This window comes from Pinus tabuliformis, chromosome 2_1 (genome assembly GCF_031772625.1).
Source record: "Pinus tabuliformis cultivar Carrire ecotype Pingquan chromosome 2_1, CPIR1, whole genome shotgun sequence".
Lineage (NCBI taxonomy): Eukaryota > Viridiplantae > Streptophyta > Pinopsida > Pinales > Pinaceae > Pinus > Pinus tabuliformis.
Window position 1 is genome coordinate 864,711,491 of NC_142299.1, and position 12,259 is coordinate 864,723,749.

Sequence of the window (12,259 nt, forward strand, 5' to 3'; positions counted from 1 at the left end):
TGAATGACATATAATATGAATCCGTATAAATCAATGAATGAATTAAGTCGAGGAACTAGGATATTGGTAAGAACTAGAAAAAAATTGAACCTGGAAATGTTTTTCATATAACTAATGTTCACAAAAAGCGAATTCAAGAGAGGAATAAACTAATTCATAGATAGGATTTATTTTTTCTTTAATGCTTGTAATCCATTATCAATTATATGGCTACATATTTGGTGCCATGGAATTATTTTCTAGAATTAAATATAGAATTTGAAGAATTATCACATTGAATAATGCATGCAACAATTTAGAACCGTTTTGTTTTACACTAACATCCATAACAAGCACCATAGCGCCTTAGACCATATTACACCCTCTGTTAAATAAAACAACTTGCACACCTGTATCATTAACTTAGTTTAGTTATAGTAGGTTTCATGATAAACCTAAAATATGAAAACTATGTTGATCCCACTTACTTTCCCAATGGAGGAACTAGGATATTATTAAGAACTACAAAAAAAATTGAACTTGGAAATGTTTTGCATATAACTAATGTTCACAAAAATCAAAATCAAGAGTGGAACAAACTAATTCATAGATATGATTTATTTTTTCTTCAATGCTTGTAATCCGTTATCATTTATGTGGCTACATATTTGGTGCCATGGAAATATTTTCTAGAATTAAATATAGAATTTGAAGAATTCTCACATTGAATAATGCACGCAACAATTTAGGACCGTTTTGTTTTACACTAACATCCATAACAAGCACCATAGTGCCTTAGACCATATTACACTCTCTGTTACATAAAAAAACTTTCACACCTGTACCATTAACTTAGTTTAGTTATAGTAGGTTTCATGCTAAACCTAAAATATGAAAACTATGATGATCCCACTTACTTTCCCAATGGGGAATATAATCGAGAATTTAACATGACCAACAATGTTGATAGGAAAGTGATGCTCTTGTTATTCTCCCTTTCGTCTTCCTTTCATTTATCCAAAATGCTTAACCTTGTTGTCTTTGATTGATATTAGGAGTCAAAGGAGTTGAAGACCATATGTTGTTTCTAGTATAGAAATGGATTAATCAAAGTAGTAGTCTAACAAGCATAGTTATGTTAGGAAAAATATCAATGAATCTCATCCATTTGAGGGAACTCATGAGCAGAATGGTATTCCTCACAATTTTTACAAGAAAGTCAATTCTTCTTCTTTTACTTTATACCCCCATCATTGTGTTGGGTTTGATGTGCTCCTTGCTCAATATTCAAAGATTTCTTTTGTTTATTTTTCTTCTTTTCACCTCTACATGGTTGAAGATTCTCTGAGGGAATATATTGAATTAAATTCACAATAGAGGTTTGGGTAATCTAAATTCACCACAGAGATTGAGATTTTATATGATCAATATTCAATTGGTCATCTATGTAACTAGTTGACCTACATTTATTGAGGACACAAAGAAAACTACATCATTGACATGGGATCTTAGTTTCAACATTATTAGATTAGTTATGGACATGCATGAGCGCTTACTCTTTAGTTCAATCTCCTACCTTGAGGTTCTTTTGCGATCATCTAAACTTCCTGCATAATTGATGTTTGTATAACCTGAAAGTGAACAATTTTCATAATGTGTATAGAACAAATCATAGTATATGGTCCCTACAATATACTTTGAGATCCATTTTGCAACTTTATAATGAGAAATATCTGGTGATTGCATAAACCTGGAGATAAAACTTGCTCCAAAAATGATATCAGGTCTAGTTGCAGTGAGATCCAACAAACTACCAACTAGACTTTTATACAATGTGGGATCAACTGGTGGTGCTACATATTCTTTTCTCAGCTTGTTGCCTTGAGAAATTGGTGTATCAACTGGTTTACAATTGGTCATTCTGAAGTTTTGATTAATGTCAATGGCATATTTTTGTTGACCAACCAAAATTCTATTAGAAGATTGTTGAATTTCAATGCCTAAGAAATATTTCATGACCCTTAGATCAATCATATCAAACTTTCTTTGCATTGCTACTTTGAAATCTTCTAACATCATATTTCTTGTATAAAGGAGATCATCTACATAAAGGCATACAATGATAATGCTACCTTTATGAGTTTTGGTATACAAAGTTGGCTCATGGTTGCTTTTACAAAAAACCACTTTTTATGAGATAGGTGCTAATGTGACTATACCAAGCTCTTGGAGCTTGTTTCAATCCACACAAGTCTTGTTTCAATCCTGTCCTTTGGGAAGCATTGATCAATTTGATAGATTTTCCATTTGTTTTGAGTTGTTGTGGATAAAATACTTCTCACATTGTCTAACCTTGCTATTGGAGCAAAGGTTTCACTATAGTTAACACCAAACTATTGTGAGAGTCATTTGGCAACCAACCTTGCCGTGTGTTTCTTAATTTATCCTTTTTCATTCAGGTTGGTCTTATATACCTATTTTACACCAATCTTGGCTCCGTCTCTTGGGATATTAACTTATTCCCAAGTTTGGTTCTTCTCTATTGAAATAATTTCTTAGTTCATTGCATCAACCAAATGTTTTTCTTTAACTGCTTCTTCTAAATGGGTTGGTTGAGATGAAAGAAATGAAAACATATTATGTTGGTCAAACTTATGCTCCTCCTCATATATTTCTCAGTTGATTTTTTTTATAATCTTTTGAAAATGTTGAACCACTTGAGGATTCTTTTTTTGGCTGAAGCAAGAGATGATCCTTCTATATTATTAAGCCAGTTTTTTTTTACATAGTTTACAACCGTCCACCCGGCACTGTGGACTCAGAAAAAGAGTGCTAATCGCCTAAGGCATGTTCCCCCAACTCACTACATATAACCTTTGAAACCCTTGGAATACAAACCGTGTTTGTGCTGAAAGAATGGCCGGACTTTTGAGAATCCTAACGATTACCCTCGCAATCGCTCACCAGACCTGCCTCTTTAATCGTGACCATCCATTCCACTTTCTCAATCTGACGGCAGAGGAGGATATTTCCCCGAGAAGGTGCACAGTGCTTAATCCCCCGGCCCCACCAAACTGCACGATAATTCCTGATCGTTGATCCATACCTTGAAATCCAACGGATGAGAGTGATATTGTGCGGTTCAAGGGTGCCAAACTTTAGTGTTTGATGAGGGCAGTTTACGATCCCGACCCCCCGCCATGTGTTGGAAGCTGTATGGGATTGCTTCCAAATCGCAAAAATCGCTTCCTGCTTGAAAGGGGTGGGATCAAACAAAAACCACTCGGTAAGCGGTTTTGCCTCCCGAAGAGGGAAATAAGGGGTAATACAGCTGCCAGAAAAGACCGGATTCCCGTCCATCACCTTCTTGCCAGTATTCCTAAACCCAAAACTAAAATTAGTGCTAATTCTTCCCTCTAGGCAGCCTTCCGCTAAACTGAGAAATTCGTCCAACAAACACCAAATATTTCTGAAGTTGAAATTACCCATGTTGCTGAGGCCGACCGAGGCCTTCCTCTCACCAAAGACCTATCTGACAAAAATTAGTGAAACATACAGAGAACAAATCATAGAGACCTTGCCTCTATAGCTTTGTTTCGATACACTTCTCTATCCTCTTCCGCTTGGTTGTGACAGAGTATTTTTAGACTGCCCTGAGGCACTACTTGCCACCCCAATGAAACTATGTGTTCATTATAGTTCACACCTTGGTTTGCTAGTATATCCGCTAGTTTGTTGGCCTTTCTATGCACGTGGTTGAATCTTATCGTGCGTAGTCCTTGTTGGTGACCCTGTATTCTTTGGAATACCTAGATTAACCTCCAGTGATTTGAGACTTTCTCTGGCCCTGTTCCACAACTGATTCTCTTGACCGAGTTAATGACTAACTCAGAGTCAACTTCTCTAATCACATTTAGTCAGTTGTCCTAATTTAGAAATTCTAAACTTTGCTCCAAAGCCATTAATTCGGCCATGTTGTTGGTGGCTTTTCCTAAATGACAATGGAGGAGGAAGAGAATGCTTCCATCTTCATCTTGTAGAACCCCTCCATAACCTGCAGTTCCTGGGTTGCCTTTTGAAGCTCCATCTATGTTGTATTTCAAAAAACCTTTCAGGGGAGGATGCCAGAACTCATTCTCAGTTTCCCTTAGGATAACTTTCCTGTCCAAGCCTTGTGGAATGAGCCTTTGCATGCCCAACCACCTGAGAATTCTCTTTTCAGCCTCTGAGGGAGGATAATTGGGGAGATTCCTCACTGTGGTGCTGACCGTTTCCTTAAGATGTTTTAAGATATGCTCAAACAGGCGAAGAGAGGGATTCTTTTCATTTTTGAAGATTCTCTTGTTCCTTTCTTTCTAGACATTCCATATAATGAAGCTTGGCATAAGAGCCCAAGCAGAGTTAAGAACTTCATTTTCTGAAAAATTTCTTCTCCAACTGCTTAGGGTGTTAATGATACTCTCTTTGTCCCTGTCGGTCTTTTGGAAAATGGTCGAAAATGTATCCCCCATCTGGAAGGCCCTAGTCTACCACTTTTCTAGATATTGTCCCAAGTCAAGATTTTCTTGTGATGCACCAGCCACATGAAGAGTTTGATCTTCATCCAACTTTGGTGTCTCCATAGGTTCTCCTAGATCCTATCCGAAGCATGGGACTCCAGCTCAAGGAGAATACCTTTTGCTTCCTTAATAATAAATATGCCTTCTTTATTGTTGCCCAATTTTAGTTGGTCTTGCCCCCCAGTTACTAAAATCATCCTTTGTTCCAATGTTCTCATGAGAGCCTCTGCTTTTGTTTTCAGGGGTCTGTCATCCACACATTCTATATTTCTCCAAGCTCTCCATTTTCCTAAATTGTAAGTGTGATCCCAAAAATATTTTACCTTTATTAATCCTTGGGTATCTGTCTCATGCTTAAGGCCCAAAAAGTCCTCTTTTAATAGTGTTATTTCTTGTTGCCATTTATCCTCTCAGAATAGGGCCAGATCTCCCACTTTGATTTCCCAAAAACTGTTTCTTTGTACTAAGCTTCTGTTTTCCCAGGCCTTGCTCCAGATGGATGAGCCCCTTATATTTCTAGACATCCTTATGAGATTAGTATGTTGCCAAGAGCTAGCATATTTCTCTTTCCAAATACTTGCCCATTGAGCCTTTGGATGTTTGACCCAACACCACCATAGATTGGCCCCTAGAATGTTGTTGAGAATCTCCTAATCATCCAAGCCTAGGCCCCTTAGGTTCTTGGGTTTACAGATCTTTTCCCATGAGACTAAGGCCCATTTCTTTCTTGTCTCCTCATTGCCCCAAAAAAAGTCTCTTTGGATGTTTCTGAATTGTTTCAAGACTCCTTTTGGATCTAGGAGAGCTGATAGCATGGAAACTGGGATTTATTGGAGCACCGTCTTGTAACCACCAATCTACCATCCAGATTTATAGATCTGATGGTCCATTTCCTAAATTTATCCTGCATATTATTGATCAACGGTTCCCAAATGCTCTTATGCAAAGGTTTGGTATTTAGAGGCACTCCCAAATACACTAGAAGGGAGGGAATCCCTTTGAAAGCCTATAATTCTAGAAATGTTTCTCTGAATAGCAATATTGGTATTAAAGAAAAATATTTTTGATTTGGAAAGATTAACTTCCATACCTGTAGCCATCGAAAAGTCATTCAGTATTTGTTTGTACACTAGATCCTCCTTGACTGTGGGGATACCCTGTGACAAGTTGTCATCTACAAATTGTTGATGAGTCAATACGTGTCCATTCTCCTTTAGTTCAAGGCCTTGGATTTTACCTGTTACTCTAGCATGCTTGATAGATCGACCAAATCCTTCCATCATGAGGATGAAGAGAAAGGGAGAGAGTGGATCTCCCTATCAGAGGCCTCTTGAAGGAAGAAAAATCTCTGAGGGAGAGCGATTAACCAAAATTGAAAAACTAGATGAAGTCACGAGGGCCATGACCCATCTGACCCATTTATGATCAAAACCAAACGCAATAAGCACTTCCTTGATGTAGGTCCAGTTTACTTTGTCATATGCTTTGTCTATGTCCAGTTGCAAGATCATTCCAACTTTTCTCTTGCTAGTTAATGATTGAACCACCTCATGAGCTTGAATGATGTTATCTAGAATTTGTTTACCTTCTACATAACCGGATTGCTCCCCCGATACTAGAGTAGGAAGCAGAGATTTGAGTCTGTTGGCCACTACCTTGGATATTATCTTATAGACCACATTGGCTAAAGAATGGGTCTATACCTTCTGTGTTTGAGCATTGTCCTGTTTAGGTATTAAGGAGATGAAGGAGGTATTGAGCACCTTCAAAATAGTTCTGTTCAACCTGGAATCGTCCACAAATATCAAAATATCCTGTTTTACAATATTCCAGTAGGCTTTAAAGAAATCCACATTGAAGCCATCCGAGCCTGGTGCTTTTTGATTCTGCATATATTTGAGTACCTCACTAACCTCCTTTACAGTCACTAGTCTGTTAAGGTTGAAATTGTCCTCTCTAGACACCAGCTTAGGTATATGTCTGGTCAAGTCCCTAATGAAATGTTCTCTTTCTGGATTGTTTTCATAAGCTATGCCTTGGAAGTGCTGAACTAACATAGCTTCTATATCCTCATGGGATTGTTGAACCTGCCCATACTTATTCTTGATCGAAGATATCCTGTTGTGAGCTCTGTTTTCCATAGTGGATCTGTGGAAAAATCTGGTATTGCATTCTCCTTCTTTTAGCCATTGAACTCTAGACTTTTGTTTCCAAAATATTTCCTCTTGTTTACACAAGTTTTCCCATTCTTGATGATGTTTCTCGACTTGATCACTTTTGTCTTTATCAAAGCCTTCCTTGATCATGGCTTGGTTGAGTTCCTGCATTTTATTTTCAACAGATTTCTTTCCAACAAAAATGTTGCCAAAATCATTCTTGTTCCAATCTTTAAGTCTCATCTTGATGTGCTTTAATCTTTTGTGTAGAAGGAACATTCTTGTTCCCTGAATCTTCAAATCTTTTGCCCACCATTTTTCAATATTGCTCATGAATTCTGGGTGTGAAAGCCAAATATTTTCAAATCTGAAAGGTCTATTCCAGGGAGTACCTATGCCGTGAATCTCCATTTGAACCGGCCAGTGATCTGAGCCTCTAAAGGGAAGAACCCTTGCTATTATTTCCTTATCTATTAGCATTGATCCAGGTGGATGTTGGTGGCCACCCACCTATCCCATTCGGACACCCACCTATCCCATTTGGACCCCCATAGCTATCTCTTTTAGTCTTTTCAGTTTCCTAAATTGTAGCACAGTTTACTATTTTTAGCAGTTTTTCAGGTCCTAAACTTCCAGAGCCGTTTTGAGGCCCTAAACGATTTTTTCTGTAAAAAAATCTTTTTCGTCGTATTCCTTGGAGAGATCTTTCCAACGGGCTATCATGCATGTCAAACGGAGATAATACGACCAATTCGCGACCCCGGGAAGTTGATGTACCAACTTACCCAAAAACGGGGCCCACAATTTGGCGTTTCATCTTCTAGGGTTAGGTTTTGGAATGTGAAGTGTTTTCCATTGTTTCTCAACAATATATAGGCCTTCGAGCCTCATTGTAACACAGTTCAAAAGGCATGTAGCCACACATTTCTTCTCAGAGATAAGCTACCATCGCCCTAGCTGGTTTATTTCATATTTCTGGTTGTAAGCATATTTCCATATTTTCCATTAATGAAATGAAGTATTATTTCCGCCGCATATTTGTCTTTATGATTATCTCTGTATTTTATTGCATTCCTGTTTAATTCCAGATTAGTGGTATCAGGGCAGTCTGCTTTTTCTCTATTTTTCTTTGCATGTCCCCAACGAGGTCGGGATATAAGGAGTTAGGGCTTGAACTGGTCGAACCTTTGAAGACCAGCTTCGCAAATCTCGACGACCTCCCATGGCGGATGAGAAGAAAGACGAGAGGGCATGAGATCTTATCAAAATCTTGCTCGAATAATTTCTCGAGTGGCAAAGGAACACGATCATGGATAGTTTTGCGCAGATCCTTCAGCGGCTACCCAAAGGTGATGCGTCGGCTTCCAACAGCTACTTTGGAAACGCCACACCATTTAAGGTACAAGTTAATTTTGAAATCCCCATCTTCGAGGGTCAAATAGATGCAGATGGTGTAGATAAATGGTTAAATCTGCTACATGGGTATTTTTCTGTTCATGAATTTTCAAGCTGGGAAAAGATTGTTTTCGCTCTTCTCAAAGCAGCCCCCCACGTCAAGGATTGGTGGGAAACCTACCGTGAGTAAAAGGATGAAAGTGCAGGCTCACTATTTTCAGTCGCACCCACTTGGAATGACTTTCGGGATGCCATCAAGGAGCAGTACTACGCTGTCAAAAGCTATGACGACAAATACATCAAATGGAACACACTGCGACAGGGACGAGACCAAGATGTGCCACAGTTCACAAACATTTTCCATACCCTTCACACACAATTGGGTATCAAATATTCTGAGCTGCATCTGGTACTCATATACCGTGGCTGCCTACATAGATACATCGAGGAAGAGATGGAGTTCTTGAACATCTCCTCACTCGGCACAACATACCGATACGCTGTCAAAATCGAGAAAAAGTTCAAACAGAAGAAGCGAGACTTTGGATCTGCAAATCTGAAGCCCAAAGCACAAAGCCAAGGCAAGGTGACCCAAGACAACCCCTCGAAGCCGCAAGAAAAGACCAACACCACGAAGCCGAAGAAGGACACAGGAAAGTGTGTGAGTTCCACAAGAGTCCCACTCATAAGACAAGTGAGTGTCGAACCAAGCAGTCGCTGGTGGCCGAGTTGAAGGCTTACGAATCAGATGCATGTTCCGACCATGAGCCAGAACCTGACAAGGGGAATGGAAAAGGGAAGCAGATCATTGATGCGGAGCCCAGCGCCACTATTTCCACCGCCAAGATATAAAAAAATGAGCCCAAAGATCCAGAGGAGGGGGAACGTCTTTTCCACTCACAAACATGGGTGAAGGGTTCGCCGCTGCAATTCATTGTCGACAGTGGCAGCCAAAAGAACCTCATTTCAGCAGAGGTCGTTAAGCGATTGGGCCTGCCGACTACACCACACCCACGACCGTACAGTATCGGGTGGCTTCACGAAGGACGAGATCTCAAAGTTCGTCAATAGTGTCGCCTTCCCTACAGCATCAAGCCCTTCACAAACGAGGTATTGTGTGATGTTACACATCTAGATGTTTGCGATGTACTATAAGGCCAACCATACTTGTGGAGGCGACATGCTATGTATGAGTCAAGGCCTCGCGCTATCATTATTTCTTTGGATAATTCATTATACAGGATACCGGAGGTAGCCCCACCTACCGCCACCTCTTTGATCACTGCCAAGAAAGGCAGCAAGCTCATCTCCTAGACTAGGAAATTCATTTTCTGTCTAATTCACTCTCAAAGTAAGGGGAATATCGTTGCTACATCCATGACGCCTACGAAGGGTTCCTCCACGCAGCAATAGCAAAGGGACACGGTCATGACAAAACATAGGAACAACTTCTCCTCACCCACAGGGGTACCACATAAGTCTCAGGTGGGCAACAAAGTTTGGTTGCATCGAGAGAAAGAACGCCTTAACAGAACCCATCAGAAGCTCAAACCACTCTGACATGGTCGTTACACCAGTACCAAGGCTATGGGAAACAATGATTTGAAGCACAACATTCCTCCATCCCTTTGCTTGCACCAAGTGATCAATGTGGACCGTCATCGACCATGCTTCCCACCATTTCTGGACACATCAGAGATTGTAGAACAACTCACTAGAGATCCAGCTCAGCATAAGCTTCCTCATCTCAGGGAGGAACTCAACGCAATGGGGACCATTGCTTCCTAAGGGGGGAGGAATGATCTAGGTGGATGTTGGTGGCCACCCACCTATCCCATTTGGACCCCCACAACTGTCTCTTTTAGTCTTTTCAGTTTCCTAAATTGTAGCACAGTTTACTATTTTTAGCAGTTTTTCGGGTCCTAAACTTCCGCAGCCGTTTTGAGGCCCTTCTGAGTTAGAGGAAGATGAGAAGGTCACAACTGCGGGATTGGCACAAGGTAGGCCCATTGACTTGGGGTCCAATTCCAACGATGAAATGATGTTTCGAGCCCTTGGGATCGCGGCAAGAGGACCCATAGATTTGGGGTCTGAATCCGGCAATGAATCAAGGATTTCAACAGACATAACGAAAAGGGCACTCTTCGCAGTAGGACTCCAAGAACTTGAGGAGATCAACCACCGCATCCAAGCAGAGAATGCCTAGCTAAGGAGGATTCTATAGGAGGCAAGGGAAGAAAAACAAATATTACCATGTAACCAGTTGCAAGCCAAGGATGAGGCCTTAGAAAAGCTGCAACATCGTTATGTGGAGGTAAAAAGAGATTCTCTGATTTCATATGAATTTCATGATGATGAATTTGCTGCTTTTGAAAAACATACTACAGGGATTGGAACCAAACTATTGAAGAAGATGGGGTATCAGGGAAAGGGCCTCGACATCAAAGGCCAAGTCATTGTAAAACCCATTGAAGTTGAGGAATTTCTACGTAGTGCAGGACTTAGATACGCCAGAAAGGAAATGGAAGATATCTCCAATACTTCTAGTAACCAGCCAACGACAGACTATGAAATTCCTTCCTCACAATCCAGTGATAGTGAGGGCACCATGAACACTTATCGCAAGAACACCAGGGGAAAGTGCCCCAAGGCAGACTTGAAAGTTTGGAGGAAAAATAATCAATGTAGTCATTGCAACAAAGAGAGACACCAACAAACCACGTGTCCGATGCTCCATGCTCTAGAAACATAGCTAGAGGAGCCGAAAGGTGAACATGTTCAACAAATGAATCCACCCCATTCATGGTGGTCCACTTTGTTAAGTTGGTTTTTTTAGAGGTAGTAGCTTGTTATGGCCACAATTGTAAATCATACGTTGCAAGTAAATGTAAAAGTGATGGTGTGTTTCCCATCACTTCAAAATGCAACGATGATATTTTGGCCTTTCCTTATTAGTAGTTGAGGTATTGATTACTTTTTATGTAATCCTTGGCCAATGAGTGTGTGCTATAAACTCTTAGCAAGGAAGGGTTGTTGAGTCATGTGTGGTGTGCATGATTGCAAAAGATGTACCAATTTCACATGAAAGTGATTGAAAGTGTGGATTGAAAAGGACACAAACAATGTGCTAAGTGTAAATTCTTTTGGAGTCCAAAAGCTCTTTAGTGGGGAGGATTGATCCAGATGGATCTCCAGACACCAGGGGCATGAAAAGGGCTCAAAATTCAAAGTGGTAGAATGTCGATTAACTTGACATCCAATCTAAGTGCTCGTCGTCCTGATTCCAACGGTGTGAACGACACCCCAATCTGAGTCCGTTTGAAGAAGATAGTAGCAGTCAAAGTTGTGGCTTCACTTATCCATGTGGTAGGCTTAAATAGGGTGGATCGCCCTATTAGAGGCCTCTGGAAGGAAGAAAAATCTCAAAGGGAGATCCATTAACCAGAATTGAAAAGCTGGATGAAGTCACGAGGGCCATGATCCATTTGACCCAATTATGATCAAAACCAAACGCAATAAGCACTTTCCTGATGTAGGTCCAGTTCACTTTGCCATATGCTTTGGCTATGTCTAGTTGCATGATCATTCCAACTTTTCTCTTGCTAGTTAATGATTGAACCACCTCATGAGCTTGAATGATGTTATCTAGAATCTGTTTGCCTTCTACATAACCGGATTGTTCCCCCGATACTAGAGTAGGAAGTAGAGATTTGAGTCTGTTGGCCATTACCTTGGATATTATCTTGTAGACCACATTGGCTAAACCAATGGGTCTATACCTTTCTGTGTTTGAGCATTGTCCTGTTTAGGTATTAAGGAGATGAAGGAGGTATTGAGCACCTTCAATATAGTTCTGTTCAACCTGGAATCGTCCGGAACGCTCAAAATATCCTGTTTTACAATATTCTAGGAGGCTTTAAAGAAATCCACATTGAAGCCATTCGGGCATGTGTTTTTCCATTCTGCATATATTTGAGTACCTCACTAACCTCCTTTTCAGTCACTGGTTTGTTAAGGTTGAAATTGTCCTCTCTGGGCACCAGCTTAGGTATATGTCTAGTCAAGTCCCTAATGAAATGTTCTCTTTATAAATTGTTTTCATAAGCTATGCCTTGGAAGTGCTGAACTAACATAGCTTCTATATCCTCATGGGATTGTTGAACCTATCCA